The sequence below is a fragment of the Bos mutus genome, chromosome 28 (genome assembly GCF_027580195.1).
Source record: "Bos mutus isolate GX-2022 chromosome 28, NWIPB_WYAK_1.1, whole genome shotgun sequence".
NCBI lineage: Eukaryota > Metazoa > Chordata > Mammalia > Artiodactyla > Bovidae > Bos > Bos mutus.
The window spans coordinates 10,447,751-10,471,177 of NC_091644.1; the positions used below are offsets into that span (position 1 = coordinate 10,447,751).

Genomic DNA, 23,427 nt, shown 5'->3' on the forward strand with positions numbered 1-23,427 from the left:
CCATGGAGGGAGGAGCCTGGTGGGCTACAGTCCATGGGGTCCCAAAGAGTTGGACACGACTGAGCGACTTCACTTTCACTTTCACTTTCACCCATCTTTGGGGAAGCCTTGGCTTCTGACCTGAACTCATTCCATCCAGAAGAGTATGGATGTTGGCTCCTATAATATGGGGATGACCTGCTGCTGGCTGCTGAGACCAAGGAAAAATGCTGGAAAGGGAAAAAAGCACTGCTCCAGCTGCTGATGGAAGCAGATTACCAGGTACCGAAGAAGAAGGCACAGATCTGCAAGGTGGAGGTAAGGTATCTGGGGTTTGTTTTAAAGGACACAAGGTTCCAGACCCTAGTTGGGTCCTATATACCGATGGCAGTAGCCTGATAAAACAAGGACAATGGCTGTCAGGTTAGCCAAAGCAGAAGGGGCCACCAAGACTGAAAAGGGATGGTGGGAATTGCCAAGTGGTAAATTATTGGCACCAGAGGAGCTGGCACACACTCTGGTAAGCCAAACACACCAAGCGACCCACCTAGGCCATGCTGCCTGCTCACAGGTTAATGCTGCCTCTCGGTGTTCAGACAAAAACCTCCGGGTATTCAGCTGAAAGGCACGCTGCCCTTTGAACACCTGGGAGTGGACTTCACTGAAATGAAACCTCACCAACACGACTGTTCCCTGCTGGTCATGGTATGTGCGTTCTCGGGATGGGTAGAAGTTTTTCCTACCTGGACTGAAGGAGCATCACAAGTAGCCCGGTGTCTGCTTACGGAAATAGTTCCCAGATTTGGACTTCCTACCAGCATTGGTTCAGACAACGACCCGGCTTTTGTAGCTGATTTAGTACAAGTAAGCAAAACTTTAAACATCAAATGGAAACTGCACACGGCATATAGGCCCAGAGTTCTGAGATGGCAGAATGAACCAACTGGACGTTAAAGAGACTCTCCAAGTGGATCATAGAGACTGACTGCTCCTGGGTGGACTTGCTTCCGATGGCTCTGCTCAGACTCAGGATGACCACATGGTCCCAAGGCTATTCTCCATACAAAATTGTGTGTGGGAGGCCCCCTCCCATAATAAAACAGGTGTCAACAAATTTGCCTCAGGTAAAGGGGGATAGGATTTCACAGCAGATGGAACTGGGTAAGGTAATAAATCAGGTAACTAAGTTTGTACAAGAAAGGGTGCCGTTCCCCCTTGGGGAACAGATTCATGAGTTTACACTTGGTGACCAAGTATGGGTCAAAGATTGGAAACATGATTTTCTAGCCCCTTGGTGAAAGGGCCCTTGTGTTATTCTAACTACCCCTACTGCAGTTAAAGTTACAGGTATTGTCCCTTGGGTCCATCATACGAGGGTTAAGAGAACATACCACACAGACCCAAAAAATGGTGAATGGACTGCACAGAGGGACCCCACTGACCCTCGAGAGACTAAGACTATCCTAAGGAAGAAGCAAAAGAAGATCCTGGACGAGCCCCTTCAGGATGAAGCCGCACAATCAACTCCTGCTGCTTGGCCTCATCAACGTGATTTTGAATTTAACTTCCGTTTCAACTCAGGACAATGTTTTCGTCTCATGGGCACATTCCTATGCAGACGTCCACAGCACTTCCAACTGCGGGGTATGTGGGGCTGTGCCTCTGTCAGTGATGGAGGGACTTCCTTGGTGGGTGTCACCGCTCTGCCAAGGAGATTTTAAACCACTCTGCTCTTTTCTGGGATGACAGAAAGAGATTTTCCTCTCCTTGCTTTCTTGGTGTAAGACCTACAGTCAATAGACTTGGGTCATGGGGTTACATTTGATATAAATGCCAGTGTAATAAAAGCCTAACCTACAACAAGCCCCGGTAAATCTACCTTATTTACATGCTAGGTGGACAAGATCCGTGTTTCAATGATATGAGTATATTGCTGCCTTATTCGTATCCTCTACAGGGACAACAGATATCATGATTAAAGTAGAGGCCTTGACTAATTTCACAAAACAGGCCCTCCTAGATAGAACAAAAGTCATCCAAGCCTTAAATGAAGAGCAAATCCAAATGAGAAAAACGGTAATTCATAATAGAATGGCTTTGGACATACTCACAGCTGCTCAAGGAGGGACCTGTGCTATAATTAAGGTTGAATGTTTTGTATACATTCCTGACTTATCTGGCAATGTATTGACTGCTTTAGATGACAAGAAAAACCAGGTAAAAGCAATGTCAAATGAAAACATCCCTTTCTGGACTTTGGTCTTATCTTGGGTGAAGGGCGATTGGTGGAAAACTATATTTACCACTGTTATAGTTGCCTTGATAGTTCTGCTTTGTGGACCCTGAATTTTACAATGTATTATGAACTCTGTAACCCGAAGGTTGATGTCATTCTCCCAAATTGGCAGTCGGAGAGCCAGGGTGCAATAAAGACTCCATCTTTAGGCCTGTTCATGCTTCTCATGCTCAGCCACCTTTCCAATGGACTCTGAACTCTGTGTTTAGTGCCTATGAAAACAACAACAGAAGGTTAAGACCCCCTCCAGACCGGGGAATCTTGAAGGTCATATCTAGGTTACTCAGCGCCTAAGAGAAAACATACACTAATCACCCCTTCCTCCAAACAGGCCATACATTTTTCTGTATCTATCAGAGTGTAACCTCGGGTTTATTGACTATTGGCTAATTGTTTGTTTGGGCACATGAGCACATAGGACGTGAATGATGGGGTTATTGGGATCGTATTTTCCTTGGTTGATGTAAGTCTCAAGGAATTTGGGGTGGTGGGTTCGGACATGTACACATGGGGTATAAAAGATTTTCACAAATGCTGGTCGGGGTCCTTGGCTAAGAGGAGACTCTGCCTTGGGCCCGTCAGTGTGATAAACTGCGCTCCACTATCTGCATTGTCCTTCTGAGTGAGTTTGTTTCCCGGAACGCGTGGCTACAACATGTACACTAAGGAAATTGGCGAATGCTGTATTGGTTGATTTATTATTTTGTTGCTTATCTAGATTTAAGAAAGTCAAGGAGAAAATATTAATAATGCAGATTAAACTTCAGTCTGAATGACTAGAGCCCAGGATGAAAGCGGATTTAGTTCAATGAACATAGTTTGTACAAGAGTGAATTTATCAGTAGATCTTATCATATGTAAGACAATCCATTTATCGGGAAAAGAGCAGACTGAGATGCAACTTCATTTGTCAGATCAAGGTTGAAATGCACCCATGGTTTGACTATGGATTCAAGAGCATCCTGGGAGGAAAATCAACTATATTGGATTTGTAGGAAAGACAACTGTGTATTTTATACTATCTATAAATTTATTTTATAAACATACATGATTAATATCAGTAAAACTTACAATAATGTATGTATTAAATACACAAACACACACACACACAGGGTAGGCCAGAGACACGCATTCCTTGTGTAATCCCATTATATCCTTTGAATTTGCAGGAATCCCACAGAATGACTTCTATGTTAATAACAAGAAGAGAAACATTCATTGAACAGTCACTGGGTGGCCAGGCATTATGCTTAGAGCCTTATTTGCATTCTTTCACTTAATCCTCACTTTAACCCCTAAGAGGTTTGTCCTGCCAGCCCATATTTCCAGTTACAAAACTGAGGTCTGATGAAATTCAGTAGCTTGTTAACAATCAGAGCTAGTGAGTGGCAGAACCAGGAATCAAACCAAGATCCCCGTGACTCCGAAACCTATGTTTGTTACATGTGTGTTTGTAGCCTATTTGTTACAAACCAATTGGTTTGTAATTGGTAAATTACAGATGCAATGATAATGTATTCATGGTGAAATACATTGCTCTGTGAAATACTTATTTAAAATGAACTCCATTATCTAAATCCTTGTGTAGAAATTACTTGCTTTCTACCTCAAGCAAGCAATCCATATTGCCTTTTAAAACAGAAGAGAGTATTTATAAGGATATTAGGGGATTCTTGGTTCTTAGTGTTTAACAGAATAGATAATTCTACAATCCTTCCACTAAATATTCAGACAAACTGTAACAAGAATCTTTTAAATGCATGGATGAGCTTTCAAGGAAGTAACTGACCTCCAGAGGCAAAAAACAAAGTAAGCTTAAGTGACAGAACAAGACTAAACATCTGAGCTGATACTCTGCTGGGCCCCAAGGTGATGTGGTAGGATTGGCCTAAATAATCAGAAAGTGTGAGTTTGAATTATCATGAAAGAATAATGCAAATGGAAATTTGTAAAATAATCACTCAATAACAAAACCTGTCTCGATCAGCCTAGGCTCAAACAGGGAAGATATCTCTCCTCCCAAAATCCTAACCACACAGTTCAGGAAGTCACAATTCAGAAAACTGCAAATGACCCTGATTGAGTGATATATCCCTGGGATCTCTAGCACAAGCAAATACAAACTCTCTTTGCAACCCACTTCTGGCAAAGCTACTACAGATAAAAGCTATACTGCAGATTAGATCACAGCCCAAATGAAAAACATTGAAGGAAACAATCTACCACATATGTGTGTGTGCTAGTCGCTCAGTTGTGTCCAACTCTTTGAGACACTATGGACTATAACCCACCAGGCTCCTCTGTCCATTGGATTTTCCAGGCAAGAATACTGGAGTGGGTTGCCATTCCCTTCTCCAGGGGATCTTCCCGACCCAGGTATCAAACCCAGATGTCCTGCATTGCAGGCAGATTCCTTACCCTCTGAGCTACCACGGAAGCTAGTCTACCATTAAATCCTTTTAATAGTTTTGTTTTCATATACAAAACTATTAACAGGATTAGAGTCTCTGGCTTCCCTCATAGTCCAGTGTTTAAAAATCTGCCTTGCAATACAGGAGACACAGGTTCAATCCCTGAGCCAGCAAGATCCTACATGCCACGGGGCAACTAAGCCCGCGTGCCACGACTATTGAGCCTGCATGCTGGAGCCAAAGAGCAGCAACTACTGAGCCCATGTACCCAAGAGCCCATTCTCCACAACGAGAGAAGCCCCTGCAATGAGAAGGCCATGCACCACCACTAGAGAGGAGCCCTCGCTCTCCACAACTAGAGAAAAAGTCCACGTGCAGCAATGAAGACCCAGCACAGCCAAAAATAAATAAAAAGGATTAGAGACTCAAAGAACTTTTTAGGGGATCAATCTCTGCTGTCTTCAGACGTACAAGTGCTCCAGGGAGAAAAGGGGGATGTCACCCCTGCCTCAGAGGCAAGTTTTACATGAAATCTGGTCTTGCTGGCTAACCACCAGATACACTAGAATTGCCATATCACTCTCTGCTGCTTCAAAACGTCCCTTTGAATTGGCATCTAGAAGGAAAATACGTTTTCCATCTGAACATGAGTCTAACCAGGAACTGGTTAGAGAGGCCTCCTCTGAAACCACTGAAGCTTGGGCCTTGTAAAGATTGCAATGATGCTTTCTGATTTCTCATCGTAAGAAGTTAATTCAAGAGGTGGAGGGGGAAGGCCAGCTCAGGAGCACAGAGCCAGTGAGCTGGGCGGAAGGGTTGCAACATCCAAGGTCAAGTCAGTGGCACTGAGGGCTTCTGGGGGTGGCCCGACCCCCTGCCTGAGCAGGTACACATGCTATTTTTCTATAATCACCGTGGCAAAAATAGATCCAAATCCTTGTCAACTGTAACTATCCCCAGAAGTACCACGTCTGGTGTGAAGATACTGCCAGACTAGGTGGAGCAGGTAGGGAAATGGACATTGGCCTTCAGGGCCTGTGAAACCAGGCGTTTTTTAAATAGCATCAGGATGGAGGTTAAGAGGCCAGGGGAACTAGTGAGAGCTGGGCAGCGGAAAGGGCTGTGTCTAGGAATGGGGCGAAGCTGAATCATCCCTGTGACACTTGGGTGGAGGGAGGGGATTGCCTCCTAAAAAGTAGCAAGGAAAACTCAGCCTTATTCATTTAGAAGTTCTAAAATAGAGGTTTTCATCCCTGGGTCCAGGGATGAGTTAGTGAATCATTATCTGGGATCCAAAAAGACTCAGCAGACAGCCTGGGGCCTCCAGGAATTGTTCTCTGGGGAGAGTGGGGGGCACGGGTGGATACAGTACCAAAGAGCTCAAATGCACTAAGGAAAATGGACGTAGTAAATAAGACTGGAAGAAAGGAGCCGCTGCCACCTAACTAGCCATGCAGCCTTGAGCAAATCTTTTACCTCTTGAAATTGGGTTTCTTCATGAGGCAGTTAAACCTGAGATTTACATAAGTGTTCAGCTTTAAAATTCCATGAAATCCCAGAAGCACTATTGGTTAGTGAAATGATTTACTGGGAATAGTGAGTTTCCTTTCACTGGAAGTATTCAAGAAGAGTGAGGATAGCCACTTGTCCAGCATGCCAAGCCAAGAATTTCTATATTAGTTAAGAAGTTAAGATTTGATTTTGAGTAGTAAAAACAACAGAAATAGGGACTTCCTTGGTGGCCCAATGGTTAAGAATCTGCCTTGCAATGCAGGGGACATAGGTTAGATCCCTGGTTAGGGAACTAAGATCCCACGTGCCACAGAGCGACTAAGCCCACATGCCACAGCTACTGAGCCCATGCATTCTGGAGTGCGAGCAACATAACCAGAGAGCCCGAGGGCTGCAACTGCATATCACAACTAGAGAGTCTGTGTGCCACAACTGAGACCTGACATGGCCAAATATATATAAATAGATTTTTTAAAATTATCTTAAAAATCAAATAATAGTTACCATTGATTATATATATAATATGTGCCCAGCACTATTCTAGGCATTTAAACACATCTCATCTGATTCTCTCAACAACTTCCAAGAGGACACAGTTACTATTAACATCCGCATTTGACACTCAGGTCAGAGACAGCAAGTTACCAGAGATCTCTCACCTAGAAAGAGGCAGAACTGAGACTGGAAACCATGTTACTCTGACTCCCCCAGCTCTTAACCATCACCCAGTTCTGCCTCCAGCCCCTGATGCAGCCAGGATGGGCATGCCTTCCTCTGGCCTGGGCTCTTGAGTACAAGGCGATGTGACTGCCTCCAGCTACATCTTCCTCCAAAGTGAACAACTGAGCATGGAATGCAGCCAGCCAGCTTGCCAACAAGGTTGCTTTCCTAAGTCTTGTGATGTGAGCAAGAAGGAGCTGCCATCACTGGAGTTCCTTTCACCCATCACTTCATTTTGCAAAAGCGGACCCTAACACCCAGAGAGGGTGAGCTAACCACCCAAGCACACACAGCAAAGAGCAGCAGAGCTGGGAAATAGCTACCTTGTCCTAACTTTCAGGCCAGTTCTCAACGTTGTTTTGTTTTGTTTTTCAGCTTAACTAATATCCATATACAACATAAGACCTGTGAGCTGAGATCATTCAGTGTCTTAATGAGAACTACAGCCCAGGAGACAGCCCCTCAGACTGCTTTGAAGAACTGCTCTGAAGAGGTATGTGATTTTGAAGGAGTATGTGCAATCAGGCACACATCTCTGCAGAATGTTGCTATCAGTCACAAGAATCAGATATCTCAGCTAGTTATTTCAGTGCTTTTCTAACCATGGGCTGATGCAAGAATCTGGGTTCATAAAAATTTCTCCTGAAAATATCTAACTATCTGAGGGCCTGTTCTGCCAGTTTTCCCAGACCAGAGAGTGCCTCATTCTTGACCTTCACCTTGAATTCTTTCCAGAGTGTGCTATCCATCAATAACTGAAGTGGCATTTAGTGACTTGAGTCTTGTAGAAACGGGTGACAAGCAACATTCCTTAATTGGTGAGTTAATTCCTATGACCATGGTAGCTCACTTATGTCCCTTGGTTTTCAGATACAACATATACACATTTTTTCTGATGAACGACAACAAATTAGAGATCCACAAGAGTAGCAATTATTTAAAATTAAATTCTCTGCCTCTTTTAAAAATTCGAATGTAACCTTGCCCCACACAATGGAATTTACCTCTTATCGATCCTGAATCAGTATTTCTGCCCCTTCAGGCAAATTTCTTCACTAATATTGACCCAAAAGTACATATTCCCACCTACTAACCTTTGTCCAGGCCATCAGCCCAAGAATTTCCTCCAGGATCCTCTCTTCTTTATCAGGGCAAACTGGAAATTCAGGTTCAAGTAGTCACCCTGAGGAGAAACCAATCATTGGAACATCTGTTTTCAAACTAAATTTATATCTCAGTCAGAAACATGAAACTTCAGCACCCCATTTAAGCTTCAGCACAACACACAAAAATTTCAATATATTTTAGATTTACAAAGAATAAAATTTGCAGACTGGTTGGAACAGTTTAGAATTCTCCACTCATCTATTCATTGGTCCTAGGGAACAGAGTTAAAGCAGAATTATTCCAGAGATAAAATATCAACACTTGTATATACCTTCTTTTTTCTCTTCCTTCCTCTTTTTTCGTTTCTGTTCTGTTTTTGTTCCTTCTTGGTCAAGTTCAGTGCTGTTCAAATTTTGGTTGCAAAAATTCTCAATTTAAGTGTGATTTTTTAAAAGGATGTTCAAGGCCTAGGTAAGTGTAGGTAAGTGTCACACGCTAGTTTGGGGATCAACTCTTAGTAAAATGCACTTTTCATATCCAGAGGCATATCCACAGTGAGGAATGGGCTTTGGAGTCCAGTGTGACCTTGGGTAGGTTTCTTATCTGTTCTCAGTCCCATTCATAAAATGAGGGCAATGAACGTGGAATCAGTGGGTCCTGGGCTGTCCCAGCCTGCTCTCTGGCACTCACTCCCTGTGTCTCTTCACCCTCAGCTGCAGTTAGACTGTCCTCAGCAGCATTTCCTCAGTCAGCATTGTGGCCACCTCCGCCATACTCAGGATCTGTGTCCTGTGCTGGGGCGCAGAACTCTGCTCTCCACTTTCTCAAGGACCACAGAGCTTTCAGAGTTTGCAGAGGCAGGGCCCAGCCCCTCTTCTCCCTTAACAGTACATTTTCTACATGGTCTCCCCAACTGGCTGTCGTCTACTCACTTCTGGTCCCTCCCAGCCTTGCTTTCTCATCTACTTCTCATCGCGCTGCTAACCTCCCAGCTAGACTTGGGCAAGGCCCTTTCTCTGGGCCTCAGTTTCCTTTCCTGGACAAGGAGGAGTGGGGCTGCAACAGGAGTTGTAACTGCCATTACAAAGATATCCCATGCTTGCTGTGACACAGCAAATCATTCAACGATGAGAAATGTCTAACAAAAAGTTGCCAGTTAATTAGTACCCTCACTGTCATCCTAATTCCTGTGTATAACAGAGATTGCACCTTTAGCAGCTGACTGAGCATTTTTTCTAAATATCAGTTATAGAGAGAGAGACATGTATAAAACAGTGTATAATATACATGCATACAGATTCACAGATGTACTTTGGTTTGTGATGGGATTGTATTGTGCACATTTTTCTGCAACTTGCTTTCTTTATTCAACAGTAAATCTTGCAGGTAATTCCATGCTGGCGTACATAGATAGAATCCATTTATTTACTTACAGATTTACTGACATACAGCACTGTGTAAGTTTAAGGTGCACAGCATAATGATTTAACTTATATATACATCATGAAATGATTATTGCAATAAGTTTAGTGAACATCCATAATCTCATATAGATTCAAAATTAATAGAGAAAAATTCTTCCTTAATGAGAACTCATAGAATTTACTCTCTGAACAACTTTCATACAATATATAACATACAGCAGTGTTAATGTGTTAACTATATTTATCATTTTGTACATTACAACCTTATTACTTATTTATCTTATAATTGGGAGTTTGTGCATTTTGACGGCCTTCATCCAGTTCCCCCTCTGACCACCCACACATCTGATCTCTTTTTTTATGAGTTTGTGTGATTTGGATTTTTCAAAGTATCATTGATCTACACTGTCTTAGCTCCTGTTACTCAGTGATTTGATGTGTCTATACATTTCAAAATGATCACCATGATAAGACTAGTTGTCATCTGTCACCATGCAAAGATATTACCTAATTGACTCTAATTCCCTACTCTATTCATTTCAAATCTGTCACTCATTTATTTTCCAACTGGAAGTTTGTACTTAATTTCTCTCACCTACTTTTTTCCTCTCCCAACCTCCATCCCCTCTGGTAACCATCTTTTTGCTCTCTGTTTCTATAATTCTGCTTCTGTTTTTCTATGTTTGTTCATTTGTTTTTAGATTCCACATATATGTGAAATTATACAGTATTTGTCTTTCTCTAACTTCTTTCACAAAGCATAATACCATCCAGGTGGACCATGTTGTCACAAATGGTAAGATTTCATTCTTTTTATGACTAATATTCCATTTGGTGTGCATATATATATATATATATATGCACATACACACATCACCATCTATTAGTGGACACTAGGTTGCTTTCTGGGCTCCCCTCATGGCTCAGCTGGTAAAGAATCGCCTGCAATGTAGGAGACTTGGGTTCGATCCCTGAGTTGGGAAGATCTCCTGGCCAAGGGAACAGCTACCCACTCCAGTATTCTGGCCTGGAGAATTCCATGGACTGTATAGTCCATGCGGTCACAAAGAGTCAGACATGACTGAGTGACTTTCATTTAGAATTAGGTTGCTTTCATATCTAGGCCATTGTAAATAATGCTGTAATGAATGCAGGGATAGATATGTTTTTGTTTTCTTTGGATAACTACCCAGGAGTGGAATTGCTGGATCATATGGTAATTATATTTTTAATATTTTGAGGAATCTCTATACTGCTTTCCATAGTGGCTACAGATTCAATGCAATCCTTATCAAAATGCCAAGAACATTTTTCACAGAACTAGAACAAATCTAAAATTTGTACAGAAGCACAAAAGACCCTGAATAGCCAAAATAACCTTGAGAAAGAAGAACAAAGCTGAAGGTAATATGCTTCATGATTTCAAATTATACTACAAAGCTATAGTAATCAAAACAGTGTGGTACTGGAACAAAAACAAACACACAAATCAAGGGAACTGAATAGAGCCTAGAAACGAATCCAAACAATCTATGCTAGGAGGCAAGAATATACAATGGGGGAAGAAAACCTCATTAACATGATGTTAGGAAAACTGAACAGCCACATGCAAAAGAATCAAACTGGACTACTCTCTCAAACTATGCACAAAAATGAATTCAAAGTGGATTAAAGAATTAAATGTAAGACCTAAAACTATAAAACTTCTAGAAGAAAACAGGCAATAAGCTCTTTGACATCCGTACTGGTAATATCATTTTTCGATATGTCTCAGGCAAAATAAGCAAAAATAAACAAATGGGACTATATCAAACTAAAAAGGTTTTGCACAGTGAAGGAAAAGGCCATCTACCAACTGTGCAGTGCTTAGTCTCTCAGTCATGTCCAACTCTTTGTGACCCCATGGACTGTAGCCTTCCAGGCTCCTCTGTCTATGGGATTCTCCAGGCAAGAATACTGGAGTGGGTTGCCATGACCTCCTCCAGGGGATCTTCCCAACCCAGGGATTGAACCCAGGTCTCCTGAATTGCAAGTGGATTCTTTACTGTCTGAGCCACCAGGGAAGCCCATACCAACTGGGAGTAGATATTTGCAAATGATTTATCTGATATATATATATATATATATATTTTTTTTTTTTTTTACTTGTGTGTGTGTGTATACAATGCCTTTTTAAAAAATTATTATTGATTTATTTTTGGCTGCACTAGGTCTTCACTGCTTTAGGCAGACTTTCTCTAGTTTGGCAAGTGGGGCTATTCTTTGTTGTGGTACCCAGATTTCTCACTGTGGTGGCTTCTCTTGTTGCAGAGCACAGGCTACAGGTGCATGGGCTTCAGCAGTTGCAGCATGTGGCACAGTAGTTGTGGCTCACAGGTTCCAGAGCACAGGCTCAGCAGCTGTGGTTCATGGGCTTAGTTGCTCCACCACATGTGGAATCTTCCCAGACCAGGGATTGAACCTGTGTCTCCTGCACTGGCAGGCAGATTCCTATCCATTGTGCCACCAAGAAGGTCCCTGATAAGATGCTAATATCCAAAATATATAAAGAACTCATACAACTCAACTCATACAAACAAACAATCTGATTTTAAAATGGGCATATCTAGACAGACATTTTTCCAAAGAAGACATACAGACAGTCAATAGACACATGAAAAGATGTTTAACATTATTAACCATCAGGGAAATGTAAATCAAATTACTGGGGGGCGGGGAATGCTGCACCATGTGGTAAAGAATCCACCTGCGATGCAGGAGCCGCAGGAGATATGGATTAGATCCCTGGGTCAGGAAGATCCCCTGGAGGAGGGCACAGCAACCCACTCCAGTGTTCTTAGCTGGAGAATCCCATGGACAGAGGAGCCTGGTGGGCTACAGTCCATATGATTGCAAAGAGTGAACACACCTCATGACTGAAGCAACTTAGTGCACATGCATGTACCATGCTAACTTCTGTGACCAAGGATTAAAACTATGCCCCCTACAATGGAAGTGTGGAGTCTACACCACTGGATCAGCAGGGAAGTCCAAGAGAAATGCAAATCAAACCACATTGAGATACCATCTCACACATGTCAGAATGAGTGAAAGTCACTTAGTCGTGTCCAACTCTTTGCGACCCCATGGACTGTATAGTCTATGGAATTCTCCAGGCCAGAACACTGGAGTGGGTAGCCTTTCCCTTCTCCAGGAGATCTTCCAAACCCAGGATTGAACCCAAGACTCCCACGTTGCAGGCGGATTCTTTACCAGGTGAGCCACAAGGGGAAGTCCAAGAATACTGGAGTGGGTAGCCTATCCCTTCTCCAGAGGCTCTTCTTGACCCAGGAATTGAACCGGGGTCTCCAGCATTGCAGGTGGATTCTTTACCATGTGAGCTATCAGGGAAGCCCACGTGTCAGGAAGGCTATCATCAAAAATGGAGAAAAGGGAAATTTGTTAACTTTAACTTCTCCTTAGTACACCATATGCCTTCTGTGTACATGTGTTTCATTATCTAAGTGAAATTGTAAAGTTAAAGAGTATACACATTTAAAAATTTTGTGGAAACTGGAAAATGGGCCTACAAACGCTGTACAAATTTACATTCCCACCAACCATCTATGAGGCTTATATCATGGAAACGGAGATCCATAAGAAGAAACAAATTTGAGGAGATAGGTCAGTTTTAGGCCCATCAGAGCCTGAAAAGATAATCCTCAGCCCAGAGGGACTGGGAGAAAGGCTCCCTCCACCAGGTTGAGGGTGGGTATAATAGTGACCGCCCCACAAGATACTCATTTATTACAAAAGGGAAAGCAGAAATTTTGCAATGGAGGAACCTGGCAGACATCACCTTTACCATATCATCTTTCAAAGTTAACATCACCAGTAATGAGACAGAGCAATATCCCATGTGACTTCTGATGTGACTTACTAGAAAGAAAATGAAAGTCACTCAGTCGTGTCCGACTCTGTGACCCCATGGACTATACATTCCATGGAATTCTCCAGGCCAGAATACTGGAGTGGGTAGCCTTTCCCTTCTCCAGGGGATCCTCCCAACCCAGGGATCGAACCCAGGTCTCCCACGTTGCAGGCGGATTCTTTACCAGGTGAGCCACAAGGGAAGCCCAAGAATACTGGAGTGGGTAGCCTATCCCTTCTCCAGCAGATCTTCCTGACCCAGGGGTCGAACCCAGGTCTCCCACATTACAGACAGATTCTTCACCAGTTGAGCCACAAGGGAAGCCCAAGAATGCTGGAGTGGGTAGCCTATCCCTTCTCCAGCAGATCTTCCTGACCCAGGAATCAAACCAGGGTCTCCTGCATTGCAGGTGGATTCTTTACCAGCTGAAGCACAAGAGAAGCCCAACACAGCATCACTCATGTGAGATTCTCACCAAAAATGTGTGACCTCAAAGTCTTCATGAAAAACTCAAGTTGAGGGACATTCTAAAGATTAATTAGCCAATATTCTTCAGAAGTATCAAGGTTATGAAGGACAAAAATAACTAGCCAAAACTCTTAAAAACTGTTAAAGTTATGAGAGATTTAAAAGAAAAAAGACTGAGGAGCTGTTGTTCTAAATTAAAGGAGCCCTTTGGAGAAGGAAATGGCAACCCACTCCAGTGTTCTTGCCTGGAGAATCCCAGGGATGGTGGAGCCTGGTAGGCTGCCATCTATAGGGTCGCACAGAGTCGGACACAACTGAAGCAACTTAGCAGCAGCAGCAGCAAAGAGATATGACAACTGAGTCAAAGTGGGATCCTGGATTGCATCCTGTGCCAGAAAAAGAACATTAGTGAGACAACCAGCAACATCTGAATAAAGTCTGTAGCTTATGTTGCCTCCCACCCCACAAGGCCACAGGTGTGAGGCCTTGCACCAAGGCCACAGAAGTGGAGTCCAGAATCAAGGTCACCTCCGAAGCTGAGTCCCTTTGTAACCATTGCCAAAAGTCCCTGATCATCACTAACAAGCTTCCTGACTCTCACTTAGGCAAAGATGCCCACTCCAGTAAACACTCTATATGTGCTACCAACTCTATAGCACCCCAACCAATCACCTAACACCAACTTTCCAGCTGGAATTTTCTTTGAGGCTATGCTGCTGCTAAGTCGCTTCAGTCATGTCCGACTCTGTGCGACCCCAGAGATGACAGCCCACCAGGCTCCCCCATCCCTGGGATTCTCCAGGCAAGAACTCTGGAGTGGGTTGCCATTTCCTCCTCCAATGCATGAAAGTGAAAAGTGAAAGTGAAGTCGCTCAGTCGTGTCCGTCTCTTAGCGACCCCATGGACTGCAACCTACCAGGCTCCTCCATCCATGGGATTTTCCAGGCAAGAGTACTGGAGTGGGGTGCCATTGAGGCTATAAACATTAGCTATTAACCCACAAAAACTGTCAATTCTCCCTGGTCTGTCAGGAGGTCAGCCCGCTGTGCTCGCAGTGCCCATATTATCTCAGCTCTTTGTTCTTAATAAACTCATTCCCTTCTGAAATACTCTGTGTCTGGAAATTCTTTTCCAACCTGTGCTCTGACTGCCCCAATAGCTTATTTAATAGTATTGTGTTAATGTTAACTTCCTGACTTTGATAATTCTACTGTAGTTTGTAAGATGTTAATATTTAGGGAAGCTGGTGATGAATATTCGAGAACTCACTGTATAATTTTTGTAAGTTTACACTTATTTCAAAAGAAAAAGATTTTTTTAAAAAGAAGGGGGTTGGCATGATTGAGTCATCCTTCAGCCAAAATCCCTGCCAGCACCTCTGCCTACAGCACAAAGGGTGACTCTCCTAGAGTGGCATTCAAGGCCCTCAATAACCTGGCCAAACATTCCCCAGATTTATGGCTCCTCTCCTCCTGTCACCTATCTACATCCCACCAATTTCCATGGCACATAATACATACTGCTTAGAAACACCCTATTTGGGGGGTGGAGTGGAGGAGGGAGGTTTAGAAGCGAGGGAATATATGTATACATATAGCTGATTCACTCTGTGGTACAGCAGAAACACAATGCTGTATAGCAATTGTCCAATTAAAAAGAAAGAGAAAAGAAGAACCCTACTCATCTTCAAAGACCTCCTTGATGAGGCCTTAAACTCTGTACGTACTTCAGGAAGCAGAGTCAGCCCTTGCTTGGTCTGCAGTTGACTTTCCTGACTCCCTGTGTAATAGGGAAGAGCGAATCTGACTCCATATTGGATTTGTTTCTTTTACTTTTACCTCTGTATTCCATTGCTTTTTCTACAAGTTAGTCACTAAAGGGATGTTGTCTATACCTTAAAGTAGGGGTCCCCAACCCCTGTTAAGAACAGGGCTGCATCATGGATCAGAAGAATCAATACAGTGAAAATAAGTATACTACCCAAAGCAATCTATAGAGTCAATGCAATCCCTATCAAGCTACCAACGGTATTTTTCACAGAGCTAAAACAAATAATTTCACAATTTGTATGGAAATACAAAAAACCTCGAATAGCCACAGCAATCTTGAGAAAGAAGAATGGAACTGGAGGAATCAACCTGCCTGACTTCAGGCTCTACTACAAAGCCACAGTCATCAAGACAGTATGGTACTGGAACAAAGACAGAAATATAGATCAATGGAACAAAATAAAAAGCCCAGAGATAAATCCACACACCTACGGACACCTTATCTTTGACAAAGGAGGCAAGAATATACAATGGAGAAAAGACAATCTCTTTAACAAGTGGTGCTGGGAAAACTCGGAGAAGGCAATGGCACCCCACTCCAGTACTCTTGCCTGGAAAATCCCATGGATGGAGGAGCCTGGAAGGCTGCAGTCCATGGGGTCGCTGAGGGTTGGACATGACCGAGCAACTTCACTTTCACTTTTCACTTTCATGCATTGGAGAAGGAAATGGCAACCAACTCCAGTGTTCTTGCCTGGAGAATCCCAGGGATGGGGCATCCTGGTGGGCTGCCATCTATGGGGTCACACAGAGTCGGACACAACTGAAGTGACTTAGCAGCAGCAGCTGGGAAAACTGGTCAACCACTTGTAAACAAATGAATCTAGAATACTTTCTAACACCATACACAAAAATAAACTCAACCTGGATTAAAGATCTAAACGTAAGACCAGAAACTATAAAACTCTTAGAGGAGAACATAGGGAAAACACTCTCCAACATAAATCACAGCAAGATCCTCTATGACCCACCTCCCAGAATATTGGAAATAAAAGCAAAAATAAACAAATGGGACCTAATTAAAATTAAAAGCTTCTGCACAACAAAGGAAACTATAAGCAAGGTGAAAAGACAGCCTTCAGAATGGGAGAAAATAGCAAATGAAGCAACTGACAAAGAACTAATCTTAAAAATATACAAGCAACTCCTGCAGCTCAATTCCAGAAAAATAAATGACCCAATCAAAAAATGGGCCAAAGAACTAAACAGACATTTCTCCAAAGAAGACATACAGATGGCTAACAAACACATGATAAGATGCTCAACATCACTCATTATCAGACAAATGCAAATCAAAACCACAATGAGTTACCATTTCATGCCAGTCAGAATGGCTGCTATCCAAAAGTCTACAAGCAATAAATGCTGGAGAGGGTGTGGAGAAAAGGAAACCCTCTTACACTGTTGGTGGGAATGCAAACTAGTACAGCCACTATGGAGAACAGTGGGGAAATTCCTTAAAAAACTGGAAATAGAACTGCCTTATGACCCAGCAATCCCACTGCTGGGCATACACACCAAGGAAACCAGAATTGAAAGAGACACATGTACCCCAATGTTCATTGCAGCACTGTTATAATAGCCAGGACATGGAAGCAACCTAGATGCCCATCAGCAATTGAATGGGTAAGAAAGCAGTGGTACATATACACAATGGAGTATTACTCAGCCATTAAAAAGAACACATTTGAATCAGTTCTAATGAGGTGGATGAAACTGGAGCCTATTATACAGAGTGAAGTAAGCCAGAAAGAAAAACACCAATACAGTATACTAACACATATATATGGAATTTAGAAAGATGGTAATGATAACCCTGTATGCGAGACAGCAAAAGAGACACAGATGTATAGAACAGTCTTTTGGACTCTTCTGTAAGAGTGGGAGAGGGAGAGGGTGGAATGATTTGGGGGAATGGCATGGAAACATGTATAATATCATATAAGAAAAGAATCGCCAGTCCAGGTTCGATACAAGATCCTTGTGGCTGGTGCACTGGGATGACCCGGAGGGATGGTACAGGGAGGGAGGTGGGAGGGGGGTTCAGGATGGGGAACACGTGTACACCCATGGCGGATTCATGTTGATGTGTGGCAGAACCAATACGATATTGTAAAGTAATTAGCCTTCAATTAAAAAAAAAAAAAAGAACCGGGCTGCATGGCAGGAGGTAAGGGGCAGGCGAATTAGCCAAGCGTCTGCTGCTCCCCATTGATCCCCATTGCTGGCTCAAGTTACTGCCTAAATCACCCCCTTCATTGCTCACATTTCAGTCTGAACCAATGCTCACCATACAGCCTGCCCCAAGCATCTCCCCCCACCCCCCACCACCAATGTCCATGGAAAAACTGTCTTCCACGAAACCGGTCCCTAATGCCAAAAAGGTTCAGGACCACCATCTTAAAGTATACATAATAGCCCATCTCCGAGAACCCTGCCTCCCACGCCTGAGCACTAAGCTAAAATATTTTTGTTTAAACTCACAGGAAACATCCTGACCAGGCCCATCTGTGAATGGCTTCAGGAAAGAAGAAATTAACACATTGGCCAGAAAATATCTGGCGAATATTTTGCAACAACTTATCTCCTTTTTCACTTGACACCCTGGCCTCCCCCTCTTTGTTCCATAAAAGAAACTAGCATCCAAACCTGGGTAAGATGGCTCTTTGGGAAACTAGTCCACCATCTTCTCAGCCTGCAGCTTTCCAAATACAGTCAATATTCCTTGCCCCAACAACTCTACTCTCAATTTACTGGCCTGGCCTGCCCTGCTGCGAGCTGTTCGAGCTCAGGCTTGGTAACACCTGAAAACCCTGAAGTTCATCTGAGGGCCTCTGCCAGCCTGTGCATTGTCCGCACCTTTTCCACCCTCAGCAAACTCCCAACCTGCAGACAAATAAGGTGAGGAAACAACAGTGACCAGCCCAGGAAAGCTTCTCAGAAGCAGGTGAGGGAATTCTCATTTCTTACTGTTACTCCCTCTTTGCTGGTGAGGCCGTTGCGACTCACCTAAGGCTACGCGACCAGTAAGGGCAGAGTCAGTGGCTGAACTCCTCTTTTGATGGATTCTAACTCCAAAATGCTTTGAATAGTCAGCCAACTGACTTGACCTTGGACCTTTATGGCAGTGTTTGCACCTGGCCAACTGTCTCCTGGAGCAATGGAATACAAATAAAACTATGAAAATGACTGCATCTTGCGGTTGGAGAGAATCAAAAACAAGATACAAAAAGACTATAAACCCAACGGCCTTTTAGGAAGTGATGGAAACAAAAGCAGGATACTGTGCGTGAGCCCTGCCTGCAGCACCACCAAAGGGGTGGGCACACCACCCAAGCCACTCTTCTAATTCAACTTGCGATCTGCCCCTCCCCTCCCATTTAAAGGACCAGCTCCCCCTCCCTCAGGGAGCAAGCAAGGACACCTGTTACTTGTTTTCACTCCCTTCTGCTGCAGCACAAGTCCGAGTCCGAGTAAACCTTTGCCTGCATTCCTCATCTGGCCTCTTATCACTTTCTGCTGATTAAAGTGTCCAAGAACCCACATCACTACACAGAGTGTCCTTAGTTTATATTTTATCCCAGCGCCAGCCTTGAGCAAAATGAGATCATCGCCCCCAGAGAACACTGATAACGTTCTCACAGAGCTGGGGGAAATGCCAGACGACTCCCTACCCGCCAAGTCCACAGGACCCTGGAGTCATAAATGAACACATTGTTGGGAAATGTCTATGGCCTTGACAATGGACTGAATTGACCCTGAGCAATGTGAATCTGTGTAAAAAATATCTCAAAACTAAGCAGGGAGGATACCTTTAAGCTGGTTTCCTCCACTTTTAAATGTGGATTCATCACACTTCAAAAAACACTGGGTGGAAAACTGCCCTTACCAACCTCCGGGATAACCACAGAACGCTGCTCACACAGTACCAGCCGGGATGACCTGAGAAACAAGCACACAGTGCTTGGAATGGTGCTTGACATAAAGTCGGAATCAAGGAATGTCAGCATCAGTGAATGTCGGCATCTAGGGATGACAGTTACTGACGGGATACTGGTTAACATTAGGCCTGTACACAGCAGATTTCCCTACCTTCCTACATCTTCCCCTACCTGGGAGAATTTGGGACTGTTTGCCAGAAAGGGGATAGAGTTTTAAACAAAAACAAAACACAAAAGACTTCTTAAATCTCACCTTGTTAGATCCCCTGCACCTTCTATCCTCTACAGTTCAGTTCAGTTGCTCAGTCGTGTCTGACTCTTGGTGACCCCATGAATCGCAGCACGCCAGGCCCCCCTGTCCATCACCAACACCCGGAGTTCACTCAGACTCACGTCCATTGAGTCAGTGATGCCATCCAGCCATCTCATCCTCTGTCATCCCCTTCTCCTCCTGCTCCCAATCCCTCTCAGGATCAGACTCTTTTCCAATGACTCAACTCTTCACATAAGGTGGCCAAAGTACTGGAGTTTCAGCTTTAGCATCATTCCTTCCAAAGAAATCCCAGGGCTGATCTCCTTCAGAATGGACTGGTTGGATCTCCTTGCAGTCCAAGGGACTCTCAAGAGTCTTCTCCAACACAACAGTTCAAAAACATCAATTCTTCGGTGCTCGGCCTTCTTCACAGTCCAACTCTCACATCCATACATGACCACAGGAAAAACCATAGCCTTGACTAAATGGACCTTTGTTGGCAAAGTAATGTCTGAGGCATCTATACCCACACTCCACTGGTTCATTCTCTCCGCCTGTAACTTGTGTGGCCATGGGCTAGCAGCCCTGCTCCAAGTGTGTGGAGTGGGGGTGGCCTGGCCCCCGCGGGGCTAAGACCTTTCTGGAACCAGTCTTGTCTGCCCAGAGACAAGAAGACAAGGAGGCTTTTGTGGACTCTGACCCTCCCAGCCACTGAGCCCCTTCCAGCTTGGCAGTCCTTCTCCTCCGCTCCACCTCCAGAGAGATGGCCAGCTCCCACTAACCGTTTGCCTTGGCCCCTTGCCTTTGGGTGTGGGCCGGGGGAGCAAGCCCTGCCAGATGCCCCCTACCCCCTTTTAGCACCACAACAGGCCAGCTTGGGAGGCCACACACATCCTGCAGCATTGCCAATGGGTATCCTGGGAGCAAGTCTCCACATTTCTGTGTGACCTTAGGCCACCCCCTGACTTCTCCAAGCATCATATTCCAAGTGAGGGTTCAACTGTGAATCTTGGTGGTAACTGCCAGAGCGGAAGCATGAGAGGAAAGGATGACTTCGCACATTACAGCACTTTAACTACGCAGGCAGTTATGGGTCATCTTTCCTTAACTTAAGAACTTGCCACTCTGAGCCTCCAAAGACCCAATTTGCCCTCTTCTACCTCCACCTCCCTCCAGATTTCCTCAGTGCCTAGTTACTCACCTGGGGCCTGATGATACTTCAGAGCATGAATTTTAGAATCTGATCCACCTGCCTTCCAACCTGGGATCTGCAGTTTTCTGATCTAATCAAATATATCTTCTCTGAAAATATATGGTTTTCACTGGGTCATTGATGCCATCCAACCATCTCATCCTCTGCCATCCCCTTCTCCTCTTGTCCTCAGTCTTTCCCAGCATCAGGGTCTTTCCCAATGAGTCGGCTCTTCACATCAGGTGGCCAAAGTACTGGAGCTTCATCTTCAGCATCAGTCCTTCCATTGAATATTCAGGGTGATTTCCTTTAGGATTGACTGGTTTGATCTCCTTGCTGATATTAATATATCAGATTAATAATCAGAATACATAAAGGAAAGAGGGAAAATAGAAAAAAAAAGTATTTGAATAGGCAAATAAAACTCAAATTCACTCATAAAAAATTGCATGTAAATAAAAATAACAAGGTCATTTTTTTTCATCATCAAACTGTCAAAATATTAAAAGATAAATATCCAGTGTGCAAAAATGTATAGGGCTGCCAGTACTACAACTTCAGGTCTCCCCACTGCAGAAGTATTTTATGTAAACGGCGCCACCTGCAGCACAATTGCAATATAGACTGCAGTGTAACTGGGTGTGCCTTGGAGCCCTGCTCTCAGTGGCTGGCCCCTCCTTTGGGCTTAGTAAGAATCTTTGACATATCCAGCAAGAGGCCAGCCTGGCTAGATTCAAGTCCAGTTCCCTCAGCTTGGTAAACTCTCCCAATTCCTTGTCTGCTGCTAAGCCACTTCAGTCGTGTCCGACTCTGTGCGACCCCAGAGATGGCAGCCCACCAGGCTCCCCCGTCCCTGGGATTCTCCAGGCAAGAACACTGGAGTGGGTTGCCATTTCCTTCTCCAATGCATGAAAGTGAAAAGTGAAAGTGAAGGTGCTCAGTCGTATCTGACTCCTAGCGACCCCATGGACTGCAGCCCACCAGGCTCCTCCGTCCATGGGATTTGCCAGGCAAGAGTACTGCAGTGGGTTGCCATTGCGTCTATGCGGTTCCTAATATAAATTCAGACAAAATATGTATATATGGAACTGAATAATATATGGAAAGTGAAAGTCGCTCAGTCCTCTACAACTCTTTGCAATCCCATGGACTATACAGTCCATGGAATTCTCCAGGCCAGAATACTGGAGAGGGTAGATGTTCCCTTCTCCAGGACATCTTCCCAACCCAGGGATCGAATCCAGGTCTCCCACATTGCATGCAGATTCTTTACCAGCTGAGCCATCAGGGAAGCCTACATTTGGGGATTTTTACTGTCATGCTTTTATTTTCATGTTCATCTCATCAACATTTAGAGATCATTCCATCTTAGTACACCTAAATCTGAGACAGGCTGGGACTTGGGACCCTTTGCTGCAGTGCTTGCTCCTGGACAAACTGTTTTCTCCAGCAACAAAACACAAAGAAACTATAGGGGACTAAAAGTAACTGTGTGGCTGTACAAACTAGAAACAAGAAGATACAAAAAGACCAAAAACCCAACTGCCACTTCTGAGGGGTCAGAAACAAAAGCAGGGTACTATTCATCACACCAAGAGGGTGTGCAGACCTCCTAAACACACCCCTCCAGCCCAGGCACGGATCCACCCCAACCCTGGAGTCACTTAGGGACCAGCTCACCCCCTCCCCCAGGGAGCAAGCAAGGGCACCCATACCTATTATTTGGCGTGCTTAGGTAAGAGATCCAATAAAGCCTTGCCTCATCTGGCATTTTATCAATTTCTTTTTTTAATTTATTTGGTTGCCATCATGTGGGATCTTCCATTGCGGCAAAGGGACTCTCAACTTGTGGCTCTAGGGCTCAGCAGCTGTGGCATATAGGCTTAGCTGTTCCTCAGTGTGTGGGATCTTAGTTCCCTGAACAGGGATCATACTCAGGTTCCCTTCATTGCAAGGTGGATTCTTAACCACTAGACCACCAGGGAAGTCCCAATCAATTTCTATTTAAGAACCCGGGTCAATAACAAATCCACTATATTCCTTTGGAAAGTATCTTTTAACAATACTGTTACTCCTTTAGAAGGACAAAATTTCTGTGGAATGCAGACCCTCCATTTCTGAGCCTCCCTCTCAGAGCGACACTATCTGATGTCATCAGAGCTGATTACTCCGTGAAGTTAGGGATTCAGATCCTGTGCCACAGGCGTAGGTGGCACTTCTGGAAACTGCAACTTGCTGGTCTGTGAAATGGGCTCATAACGGATCATTGGGCCTCCGGTTCTATCATCCTCTTCTGTGCTCGAGCCCAGGGGGAGGTGAGGGGGCTCAGAGCGCGGCCCCTTCCTGGGGAGACGCCCAGCCTGGCACATCGCCCCTCCGCTCGCG

General features: G+C 44.1%; 1 long non-coding RNA gene across 1 annotated transcript; it reads right to left on the bottom strand.

Annotated features, from left to right (window-relative positions):
- Positions 1-93: 93 nt before the first annotated feature.
- On the bottom strand, positions 94-23,404 carry LOC138986092 (uncharacterized). The gene is made up of 4 exons (XR_011462985.1): positions 22,758-23,404; positions 21,052-21,378; positions 8,013-8,101; positions 94-2,487 (listed from the first exon to the last, which is right to left on the bottom strand). It is a non-coding gene; the product is annotated as an uncharacterized lncRNA (long non-coding RNA).
- Between the last annotated feature and the right edge of the window lie 23 nt (positions 23,405-23,427).